The sequence below is a fragment of the Panthera leo genome, chromosome B4 (genome assembly GCF_018350215.1).
Source record: "Panthera leo isolate Ple1 chromosome B4, P.leo_Ple1_pat1.1, whole genome shotgun sequence".
In the NCBI taxonomy this organism is placed as follows: Eukaryota; Metazoa; Chordata; class Mammalia; order Carnivora; family Felidae; genus Panthera; species Panthera leo.
Genome location: NC_056685.1, coordinates 104,080,839 through 104,093,850, shown reverse-complemented (window position 1 = coordinate 104,093,850; position 13,012 = coordinate 104,080,839). Strand labels below are relative to the sequence as shown.

Below are 13,012 nucleotides of genomic sequence, written 5' to 3'. Positions count from 1 at the left end.
TTGCAAGTATGATAAACGGAGTTATTTAGGATGCAAGATTTTCCTTTGTTCTATTTTATACACACATGCACAAATGCACACACACACACACACACACACACACACAGAGGCTTTTTAAGAATTCAAAGTTAAATATTTATTTCTCTTTTGGGCGACCTGCAAACTGAATTTTAACCACCTATGGTTGGTTTTTTTGTTGTTGTTTGTTTTGCTTCTATACTTTTGTTTTGTTTTGATTTAACCTGCTTTGGCCTACTTCTTATCTGAGTAAAAAAATCTAATGCCACTTAACCATGTTATAAGGCTTTCCTCTTTCCCTAATTACTTCTGATGATTATCAGCATAGGGACAATTAGAAAAATCAGTTCCTGTCTCCTGCAGTTTGTTTTAATTACCAAATGTTGTTATGTTTCTATATTCACCAAAAATGGAGTGTATTGTCTATAATTTGGTAGTAAAAAGTGAATATACATTTTAGGGCCTCCTATCTATGCAAGTCTATAATTCTACTATTCAAAGTAGCTTTTTTAAAGTGAACCTTTTTGGGGTGCCTGGGTGGCTCAGTTGGTTAAGTGGCCAACTTCGACACAGGTCATGATCTTGCGGTCCGTGAGTTCGAACCCCGTGTCGGGCTCTGTGCTGATAGCTTGGAGCCTAGAGCTTGCTTCTGTTTCTGTGTCTTCCTCTCTCTCTGCCCTTCCCCCATTCTCGCCCTGTCTCTTTCTGCCTTTCAAAAATGAATAAATGTTAAAAAAAATTAAAAAAAAATAAAAATAAAAAAAAAATAAAGTGAACCTTTTTACTGACTTCCAGGGAATGGTGTTGTCACTATATCTTGTGTATGTTTCTGGCATTCATTCTATCAACTAATATTCATTGAGTTGTGACTTTGTGAGGCACTCTTCTAAGCAATGAGGTTATAACAATGACCAAAACAAAATTCCCTGCCGTTACATAATTTACATAATTCTAGTAGAAGGAAAAAATGAGTTAGTTTGTTTTTTGGTATCAAATTCGTATAAAGAAAAGGTCCAGATGCATATCTGAATCATTAGGACATTTGTTCTTCTTTTGAATGCCTGGTTTTAGAAACTGTACCCACATACCCATAGGATGCAATTGTGGATATACTGTATATGCAATCTGAAAACAGATTGTAGTGGGAGTCTTACATTGCAAATGTTAGTTACTCTGACATCTTTGCAGATCACTTAACTGCTCACATTTGTAAACATTGTTGGCCTTAGACAGAAAATTAATGTTCCAATTCTGTATAGTAGATGGATGAAGTTAATGGCATATCATTTTAGGTCATTAAAATTGCCTAAGATACTCATTATTTTAATGAGCATTTATAAATACCAGTTTATATTTCTCATGACACTTATTCCTTTTCATCTACTCTTTTAAATTAATGCTGTACATTTTGAGCATCTCTGTTTTCACTGTTTTGAATATCTCCTGAATATCTCACATCTCTAAATAAGCTGGAGTATTCCTCTTGAGGGACCCCACAAGATTGCTTTCCTATTCACACTTCCACTTAGTGCTGGCAGAAAGGCTTATCTCTCATTTGATTAAAATAGATTAATACTGCAACTGTGAGTTCATTATCATGCCTCCTCTTTATTGCAACTTCTGTCTTGGTGGCTGTGGAAGAGCATAGTCACTATGTTGTTTCTCTTTTTTTTAACTTTTTTTTTAAGTTTATTTACTTTGGGGGTGAGGGAGGGACAAAGACATGGAGAGAGAGAATCCCAAGCAGGTTCTGCCCTCCCAGATTAGAGCCCTATGGTGGGAGGGGGTGGACATGGAGGGGAGGGGTGTGCTCAGTCTCAGGAACCACGAACTGAGTTGAAATCACGAGTCAGACGCTTAACCAAATGAGCCACCCAGGCACCCCTGTTTTAAACTTTTAAATGCATCTTTTTATTCCCTTATTTTAGATTTAATGTGTTCCTGAAATGGATAAACCTCACTAAATGTGTGTATTCTTATTTACATCAAGTTTAATTTTCTTCTACACTATTAACTTTCTCCTTTTCTTTAAATTACAATTTATTTAAAATGATTGATAGATAGCCCTGGTTATCCTCTTTATGCTATCAGTAGTTTTAGAGATTTTGCACATCATAATCTAGGGAGGAAAAACAATACATTGACAACCTGGACATATTTTATGGAGGTCCTTTTCCCCCAAACCTTTCCTGACTGCTGCAAATGCCGATTATTTTCCCCTCTGAACTGATTAAGGTTTTTTTTTTTTTTTTTTTACATTTATGCTTGTGTTTTTAAGCCATGTTTACCAAGGCCCTAGGACTATGTCAGGATGCCTCAATGAGGTTAGCTTCAGCAGGACTGTGAACAAGCAGGACTCTGATTCTGACTCAAACAAAGAAATTCCACTTTTATATGGCTTACATCTTGGGCTCCCACATATAATTTCACTTAAAATACATTCTGTTTATGGTTACCAGAGCAGAGGTGGAAGGTGGGATGGGTGAAATAGGTGATCGGGAGATTAAAGAGTACACTTATTTTGATGAGCACTGAATAATGTATAGAATTGAATGTATAGAATGAATTACTATATTTGACACCTGAAACTAATATGACACCATGTTAATTATACTGGGATTAAAAGTAAACACTTAATAAAATAAATAAAATATATTCTATTTAGAAAAAAAGAAAATTATCAATCACTGGATTATATCAACATTTTACTCGAAGAATCTATATACCTCTTACTGCTAACATCTAGCACTCCCAGATTATTTCAGGTACTGGCGTTGAGCTCTGTATCAAATTTAGGCACAAGTTGTTCATTATTATATTCCCCTCCTGACCCTCCATTAGAGTCAGAATGGGAATATAATCATGTGACTGAACATCAACATCATGAACATCATCTAGTTGACCAGGAAAATGCCACTTCCTTTTTCAGTCTACCTGGTTTGCTATCCAAGTTATCGGCTTGGCTAAAGAGGCTGCCTTCTCTAAGTAGAAGCCTTTTGCTTCAGGTAGGAGACTACGAGTGGGATGCTCCACTGGTGAAACACCATCCGCATCCTAGTGTATTGCTTACTGGCCCCTCCTTTTAGCTTCTTTTGCTGGCCCTTCTTCATTTTGCTGGACTCTTTTAATATTGGGGCACTGGAGGGTTTAGTAATTAGACTTCTCTTTTTTTTCCAGTATTTACTCCCCTAAGTCTACACACTGAAGACTTCCAAATTTATTGTTCTTGCTAAGACTCTCCACTGAAACCCAAGCTCATGTGTCCAACCACCTAGTTAAAATCTCCATGTGAATGTCTAATAGATGTCCATGTTGAAAATCGAGTTGTGGATCTTCCTTCCAAACTTGATCCAACCATAGTCTTCATGTAGGTAGAATTCTTGGAGTTATGCTGGTTTCTTATTTCTCTTATTTCCAAATCTACCTTCAAAATATTTTTAAAGTCCAGCTAGGTCTCAGTCGCCTTTACCACTTCCACCTTTGTCTGAGCCACCATTAGCTTTCACCTGAATAGCGCCCTAGTTCATTTCCCTTGTACCCCTCTAACCTCCCCTCCCCAAGCCTCATTCTTTTTTGTTTTTAAATTTTTATGTATTTTTAAAATTTCATTATAGTTAAGTTTCAGTTTTACAAAATAGTGATTCAACACTTGTGTACATTACTCAGTTATTACCACTTAATCCTCTTGATCTATTTAACCCATGTACACACCTACCGACCCTCTGGCAACCACCAGTTCTTTATATTTAAGAATTTGTTGTTGTTGGTGGTGGTGGTGGTGGTTGGTGGTCTCTTTCTTTTCTTTTGTTTGTTTCTTAAATTCCACATACGAGTGAAATCATATGGTATTTATCTTTCTCTGACTGACTTATTTCATTTAGTACTACACTCTTTATATCCACTCATGTTGTTGCAGGTGGCAAGATTTCATTCTTTTTTATGGTTGAGTAATACTCCATTGTGTGTGTGTGTGTGTGTGTGTGTGTGTGTGTGTGTGTGTATATATATATATATATATATATATATATATATATACACATACAAACATATATATCACATTTTCTTTATCCATTCATCTATCAGTGGACACTGGGTTGCTTCAATATCTTGGCTATTGTAAATAATGAAAAGGTTCTCTACATCACTTCCCATCAGAAAAATGCAAATCAAAACCACAGTGAGTTATCATCTCACACCTGTCAGAATGGCTAGAAACACATCCACAAAAAACAACAAGTGTTGGTAAAGCTGCGGAGAAGAAGGAACCCTTATGCACTATAGGTGAGAAGGCAAACGTACAGCAATTGTGTAAAACAGTGTGGAACTTCCTCAAAAAATTTAAAAATAGAATTACCCTATGATCTAGTAATCCCACTACTGGGTATTGTCTATACTTTATTCTTAACCCAGAAGGCAGAATGATTCTTTTAAAACGTTGGTCAACCATTTAATCATGTCTCTCCTCCCCTCAAGGCCTTCCATAGCCTTCAACCCTGCCTCCTGTCTTACTCAGAATAAAAGCCAATGCCCAGTTAATGCCCTATAACATCCACCATAATATGGCTTCTTGTTCTCATTGTGATTTTGTCATCTAAAGCTCCCTTGCTCATGTACCCAGCTTGGGACACCACCCTCCCTTTTCTTTATTCACACCCTGAGCATGCTACCACCTTAGCACCTTTGTATTTCTTCTTTGCTTTACCCAATACCCTTTTCCTTTGGATACCTCCATGGCTCATTCTTCACCTCAAGTCTGTTTCTGTTCAAATGTTACTTTTTCCTGGGGGCCTTTTCTAATTACCTTTTAAAAAAATTCAGTTCTCCTATTTACTCCACTGGAAGGTAAGCTCCATGAGGAAAGGACTGTTTTTTCTGTTTTGTTCACAGTAGCATCCTCAACAGTTCAAACAGCTTTATAGAAAGTATGTATACACACACACACACACACACACACTGATTTCCTAAAGCATATATATATATATACATATATATATATATATGTATATATATACACAAATAAAGTATATATACATATATATACACACACATGTATTTGTATATATATACACACATACAAATATATATTTTTAAATAAATAAATGACATTTCTTTAAGTTCCTTCCTTTAATATTGAAATATGTAAATAATATTCTTTATCATGGGTGTGATAGATGTTAAGGTGCCCTTACATTTTGTTAAGATATTTCCTTTAATATCTAAATAATATATCTATCTTATCATGGGTATGATAAATGCTAAAGTACCCTTAACATTTCTCTAGATGTAAAGGGGGATTTTAAATTTGCCTGCCATTTGCATCAAACTTGATGCTTCTGATTTATGCTGCAGGCTCAATTCCAATGACCTTAGATACTCTTAGATACTACCAGAATCTGTCCTCTCCTTGAACCTCCTTGACTCATGCATGGAGGCATTTCCATTACCTTCTTTCCCTAAATTGTAACAAATACAGCTTTTTATGGGTAATTTTAAGATAACGAAGGTATTACATCACCGAACAGAAAATAATTTAAAATCAGTAGTAGACATAATAGTTCATAAAGTTTATTGGTCATTCTCTGCCTCAGACTGTCTTTCTGGCTGTCTCTCACGTGAAAGTTTGGATATTTGTTTATATCTTTATATCATTCTAGGTTTTAGTTATAGTCTAGGTATAAAAGTATAAATGTTGGTACATTTTAACTTATAGATTATAAAAACTACTCAGTAGATCTGGTACTGCATCATTTTGGACCCAGAGGACAAATTTGAACCATATAAACCTTTATGTTTCACTAACCCTTAATCTAAGTGTCATTGTCATCAGGACCAAAGCTCCTAAGAATAGAAGGAACATTTACCAATTCAGGTGCTCCTGGTCCTTCACCAGGGAGAAACAGTTAGCTTTACTCTGAATCCAGGGAGGAGACACACACAAAAATATCAAGCTTCTGTGACCATTGCTGAATGGTAATTTAACTCAAAAAGATTAGCAGTGTGATTATATTCACAATTTTTGGATTTTAATTTTTATAATATATGTATAGGGGTTTTTATTAAAGATTACTTTAAAATAATTATCTCCATTTAAACAATTTTATTATTATTTATTTTTAAATTCTAATATAAATAACTTACAGTGTTATATTAGTTTCAGGTGCACAATATAGTGAATTGCTGTATCCCCAGTGCTTAGTACAAAGCTGAGAACATTATAGGCACTCAGTTTTTAATTGTTGAATTGATGAATCAGTGGTCCAATTTAAAGAAGTTTGTCAGGAAATTTTTTCAATAGAAGTGCCATGGACATCAGAAGCAGAACTTTAAAATATAAAAACTCTTCCCAGTTATTGAGAAATAATAGATTATTGACTAAATTTTAGTCTTCTTGGCCCTACCTCTGATATTTAATAACGATTAGTTGAAGCTAATTATTACCTACGTTCATTTATTCAATGAATATTTATTAACTTTATGCCAAACATTATGGGAATGAATGCAACAGTTAATAAAACAAAAAAAAATACATTCCTTTATAAAATGAATAAATGTCATTTTTCACATATAGTGCAATGGAGAAAATAAAGCTGACTAAGGGAATAAAGTGTTGCAGGGAAAGAGTGGGGACATACTTTTTAGACCGTCTTCAGATAAGAACTTACAGAAGTGCTGACGTTTAGGCATACCCTTAAGTAACTGATGGACGGAACCATCTGACTATTGGGTGGGCTGGGGAGAGAGCCAGGCAAAAGGAGCCGCAGTTGCAAATACCAAGGAGGCAACATCAATATGGAATTTGAAATCACAGCTCACTAATCCCTCTTCCCTTGTTCTAGTGCCTGTTTCTCTTCACTCTTCTACTTCTTTCCATTACACTTATCCCCTCTGACATACAATTTAATTTACTTATTGTATTGGTGGTTTTTGCACTTCTTCCCACTGCAGTGAGAGCTCTACAAAGAAGGGTGTCTGTCTATTGTGTTTACCAATATATGCTAAATGCCTAGAATAGAATCCACCTCATAGCTGGTACTCAGTAGATCTTCATTGTATCAATTGACATTATATTTTGGGAACTGCAAGGAGATCATTTGGCAGTGGACAGTATATAGGGGCGTGGTGGCATGAACTGAGGACAGAATTGTATTTAGGGACTTTGCATTTTCTTCAAAATATGACAGGAAGCTTCTGGAAGGTTGAGAGTAAGAGAATGCAATGGCCTGATTCACATATTTAACAGATCTTACAGGCTGCTGTGTGGAGAACAATCCACATTCTCCAACAGCCCCCAGTTGAGTGTACAAGCACACCAACATGCTAATAACTCACCTTTTGCAGACTTTAGTAAGGGCCACAATTGAAGTGTGGACTAATTGTGTGACAGTAAAAAGTTTCTGGATTGATAAGACTTCATAGATGAGGGGGCAGTGAAACTAGATCTTGAAATGAGTAAAAAGAAAATTCCAGGCAACCAAAAACAATTGGGCAAGGGATAAATGAAACACAATTGTTGTTGGGTTGAATAAAGAAATTTGGAAAGTCGGTTTGGATTCTGAGTGCTGAGAGGGTAACAATGACAGTAAGTTTTTTAAAATACATTATCTCTGTTTTTACAATGAGTTGAAACCTATTTTAATCCCCACTTCAAAGAAACCTGATGCACAGGGAAGCTAAGTCAAAGCTTTATTTATCAAGAAAGAAGCATGGAGATTTGAACTTGGATCTGTTTGGTGCTAGATCCCATGTACTGAGTTGGTGATTTAATAATAATACAATCAAAGTTCAAAGAATTATCAAATTCCTTGCATCTAATAAGTTCAATCACATTAATATTTATTTTGTATGACTGGGGATGCTAGAGTGTGTAATGCTGTCCAAGGCATCGTAATCATGTTACTGATTATGGCCCTTTTGATATTAAAGCAATGCATTTATAATAAGAATTTCTGTCTTTGTTATGAAATGTTAATATTTATGTTCCTTTCATTTATTTATGTGTGGTGAATGTCAAGTACAAGGCAGATAAATTGAAGAAATTAATGTATGCCCATAATTTATCATGATATAATAAACTCTTGATTCTGTATCTGCATGGCCTTCTAATCAACAAGCTGAAAAATTGTGACTTGACCATAGTCATTTAGATGTCTGCATTTCCAACCAGGAGGTTGTGATCCAGGACATAATAAGAACTTTTAATAATTCACTAATACTCATATTCATTTAAAATGAAGTTTTGCTGAGGTCATCCTCTACATGGTGTTTTAACTTTTCATTCCTTACTTAGTTATTGGACAGAAGAAATTACTGATAACACAAAATTGGTCACATGACCTGGGCTTAGAAGAGAGAGGAAACATTAAAAATGGAATTACAAAAGTTTTTTTTAATGTTTTATTTATTTTTGAGAGAGATGGAGAGACAGAGTATGAGCAGGGGAGGGGCAGAGAGAGAAAGAGAGAGAGACAGAATCCGAAGCAGGCTCCAGGCTCTGAGCTGTCAGCACAGAGCCCAAAGCAGGGCTCAAACCCACAAACTGTGAGATCGTGTCCTGAGCCAAAGTCATACGCTTACCCGACTGAGACACCGAGGCGCCCAAAAAATGGAATTGAATGGAGAAAAGGTGAAAAGATAGACTTCTCAAAGAAGAAATATTAGCCAGTGGCTCTTGAGGATAAGCACACACCAGATCAGTGTTTCTCAATCTTGCTCACATTGTAGCGTAAAGAGGAAATCATAAAGTTTTCCATTATACTAATGTAGACAGAGGAGGGTGCTCATGCCTAGTATTGAGTACCTCAGGAGCTCTGGAAGTCCCAGGATTTGACAAATCACTCTGAAGCTGAGAGACTGGTGTTTCAGTACACCTGTAATCTGTTTGCAACACACCGGCTGGGAAGCTCTGTCCTAGTTAGCTCAGAATGATTCATGGTATCACCAAGAAAAGCAGGACATTTTTATCTTGCTTATGTTCGGTTTGACTATAAAAAAAGAATTCCACTACATCAGCTATCCCTTAATCCTGTTTGCACATTGAAAAAAAAAATCTGGGGAGATTTAGAAAAACACCGTTTTGTCATCCTTAAACTAATTACATAAAAAATCACCAGCGTTGAGGCCTAACCATTGGTATTTTTTAAAGCACCATAGAGGATGCTAATGTGCAGAACATTCTACTCCACTAGATGATCACTAGTGTGTTCTATATCTGTAACCATCTAGGATTTTAAGTGATGTTAGGAGATAGTCTATAGCAACCTAAGTTTGGAGAAGCCATTGAATATGTGGATGCTTTGCAGGGACAATTAAGGAAAACCCACAAAAGAGACTGTCTTTCAGAAAAAGTGCAAACCATTGCTAATGATGCCTAAGAAGATCCCCAGAGTTAAAATTGCCTGGAAGCTTCCTTTTCTCCTTGTGACAAGATTCAAGTGGAAGTATCAGTCTCAGACTTTGAGATGAGAGAAGAAGAGATAAGGATAGGGGCAAATAGATGTGAGATTGTAAGGAAAGGAATTTTAGTATAAAACAATCAACTATTAATCTGCCTCAAATGAGTGAGCAAGCAACAAAGAGAGGCCTTAGCAGACTGGAGAAATGTTTATTATTGACCTGCTGTGAAAGGAATGTAAGGGATGAAGGGCCAGGCAGTACAGAGAGCACTGCTGAGGTTGAGGATTATGAATTTGTCAGTGTTTTGATTATCTGAGGTGCTCCAACAACACACATCAACTCAGGTTGTAGCAGAGAAGCTGGACGAGTAGATTAATACAACTGTTTACTGAATGGGTCAAACAGAAGTATATTAAGAAAATAGAGTGAGGGTTTTGGCAAGAGAATGAAAGATATGATGGACCATGGATTCTTGGTTGGGTATAGAGAGAGTGAAAATGGGAATTAGCAGATAGATTGGGACAGAACTTGGTCAAATGGTATTTATTTTCATGATGTCCAAGAAAAAGTGTAGTGAAAATAAGAGAACACGAGAATGGAAGAAAGGGGAGTCACATTCTGGGGAATACATTCCCCTCTACTCCAGGTGGCTGGACTCCCATTAGAGTAATTCTTCTGGCCCCATTAGAGTAACTTGTATGCCCCCAGGAAGAAATGACTTCCTTAATAGATGAGTTTGATAGAATGAACTGGGCATGTGTGACTCATCCCTTTCCTCCCTTCTGTTCTCAGTCTGTGGAACTGCCTCCTCCAAAGAGCATGCATTCTAAACTGCTTTCTGCCATGCTATAAAAACTCTAGCTTCTAGCAACCCACCCATTCACAGCCAAAGCTTTTAATTGAAGAAGTTAAAATCAACTGATTTGCTTGCATGTCTAAGCTTGTTCTTTAATATAGGTATATTTTATTATTCTCTCTCTTTTACATGACAGTTTTACATGACAGTTTCATACCATTTCCTCACTTCTTCAAACATTCACTACTCCCTCCCCTAAGCTGACTCTCAGCTGATATCTCAGCTTCCTATGTTCCTGAGCAGTTACACAAACCCCCACCACTATAGTTACCAGCAAGGGAAACCACATGCTCTGCCTTCCCACCTGTTATGAAAGATGGTGTTGTCTTCTGTCTAAAGCCAGTGTCTTCTCTCATACGTTCTACCTCCTTTCACCTACTGAAGGACATTTCTCCAGAAATTCACCTTCTTCACCTATGATGAGCCTACATCACAATCTTTCACCTTCTGCTAGACCGTCTCCCTCAGCACAGCTTGTTCTTATTTCTTTCCCTCCTTTCCTTGTCAGCTACTGTCTCATTTCTTTGGTTCCTTGTACAGCAGTGTGCTTTAAAAGTATTGTATAAACACATGGTTTCCATTCCTCTCCTCCCATTTCATTTTAAATTTACATCGATGAGGCTTTTTGAATGTTGTGCATGCCCCTTCCTTTCCAACTCTGGACCAGGACATAGCAGGTGCCGAGATGTTGATGCCCAGGAAGAACCATACTGCCATTTATGAACTCCCTTTCAAGGAGGGAGTGATGGTGGCTAAGAAGGATGTCCACATGCCTAAACACCTTGAGCTGGCAGACAAGAATGTGCCCAGTCTTCACATCATGAAAGTCCTGCAGTCTCTCGAATCATGAGGCTGTGTAAAGGAACAGTTTGCCTGGAAACATTTCTATTGTTAGTTCACCAACGAGGGTATCCAGTATCTCTGTGATTACCTTTACCTGCCCCCTGAGATTGTGTCTACCACTCTGCGCTGCAGAAGTCCTGAGATTGGCAGGCCACAGCCCAGAGTTCTGGAGAGTGATCTGCAAGACTCACACAAAGGGAAGCTGATAGACACCTATAGACCAAGTGCCGTGTCCCCTGGTGCCGACAAGAAAGCTGAGTCCGGGACTGTCTCAGTAACTGAATTCCAGTTTAGAGGTAGATTTGGTCATAGATGTGGTCAGTCACCTCACTAAAGTTGGAGGAGGTTGTTTTGTGTTGAATAAATCTGTAGTCAGAAAAAAAAAAAAAAATAGGCTTTTCTCCCAACCATCTGCTGAATCCAGTGGCCAGTGCTCAGTCCTTGTTTTAATTGATCTTTCAGCACCATTTGTTACAGATGATCACTCTTGCCTCCCTGCTTCAGTGCTCACCTCTGGACTTCCAGGACACATCCCTCTCTTGGTCGCCCCCACCCCCACCCCCACCTCACTCCGCTGGTTTGTTCCTACTCATTCTCCTTCGCTGGTCTCCCAGGCCTCTTATTTTTGGAGTATACTAGGGCTTGGGTTTGGACCACTTCTCTTGTCTATTTACATTCACTTCCTGATGACTTCATTCCAGTTTTTTGGGTTTCAGTCTGTATGCTAATGTGGTCTCCTGATTTGTGTATTCAACTGCCAATGTGACACCTCTATTTAGATGACTAATAGAATCTCAAACTCAACATGGACAAAATTGAACAATTGGATTTTTCTCAAACCTGCTTCTTTCACGGCCTTCATCTCATTGGTAGCAATTTCCTCCTTTCAGTGCTCAGGCCAAAAACCTTGTAGTTGTTCTGGATTCCTTTTTTGTCTTTCACAAACCACTTCTGATTCATCAAAAGAACCTGAATACTTCCATAAAATTAAAATAGTTCATCAGATAGCCAATCACCAAAGAATTATTTCATGTGTGAAATCAGTTAGGAATTTATTAATTCCATTTTCATATTGTGTACCGAATTAAAATCAGTACCAGATAAAGAAGTACCAAGATGTAATTTTGATTTATGGTGTGCCTTTGTAATCAGATAGAACTGGTTTCAAATGATGTGACTTTCCCATTTGCCTAAGATGTGATCTTAGACGGTTACATTTCCCTAAGACTCCATTTCCTTATATATAAGTGAGTTATAAATACCTCCTTTTAGAAGGTTTTGTAAAGGACAACTCTGGCATCCCTATAAATAATATCATTCAATAAGTAGCAACTATTGAATTATTGTTCTTGCTCTTAAACAAAATAAGACAGGATAGTGATTGGCTTTGTCTTTCAAATGAAATTCTTGGAAAAAGTCAAATTAAGGAGAAAATAATGTACCTGTTACCATGGCAACTGAGGCAGTAGAGGCAGTAGAGATCTTAAAGAATAAGAAATGATAGTCTAAAGATTGCTTTAGTCTATATTTTCCACAGTTTTGACTAATAATTGCCTTTGTTCCTGTAATCTTGTAATCTTTGTAATCTTAAACATGGGATTATGAGTAGAATGTCCATCCCTATAAATGAATGTTTTTTTAAATGTTCTGTTATTCCAAGATAGCTATGATAACATTATCTGAAAAGCTCTTGTATAGAATTGATCACCATGATTCTTCTCTTCCTCTCATCCTATCAGTTAAACCTGTATCTTCTGAGATGGTATAGACAAACTACTTAACATCAAATGAACTATATGAAGAGCATTAGAACATCTGCTTTGTTTGCTTGGAATATACCTTTCTTCTCTTTAATATGATATTTCTCCCAAAACTCCATGAATGTGTGCATGGAGATGAATT

General features: G+C 37.0%; 1 protein-coding gene and 1 pseudogene across 1 annotated transcript in view; both read left to right on the top strand.

Annotated features, from left to right (window-relative positions):
- Positions 1 to 13,012, top strand: part of PPFIA2 (PTPRF interacting protein alpha 2) — a 481,896-nt gene that overhangs the window by 134,156 nt on the left and 334,728 nt on the right. The gene's annotated exons all lie outside the window — the stretch shown is intronic.
- Positions 10,953 to 13,012, top strand: part of LOC122223964 — a 31,164-nt pseudogene continuing 29,104 nt past the window's right edge.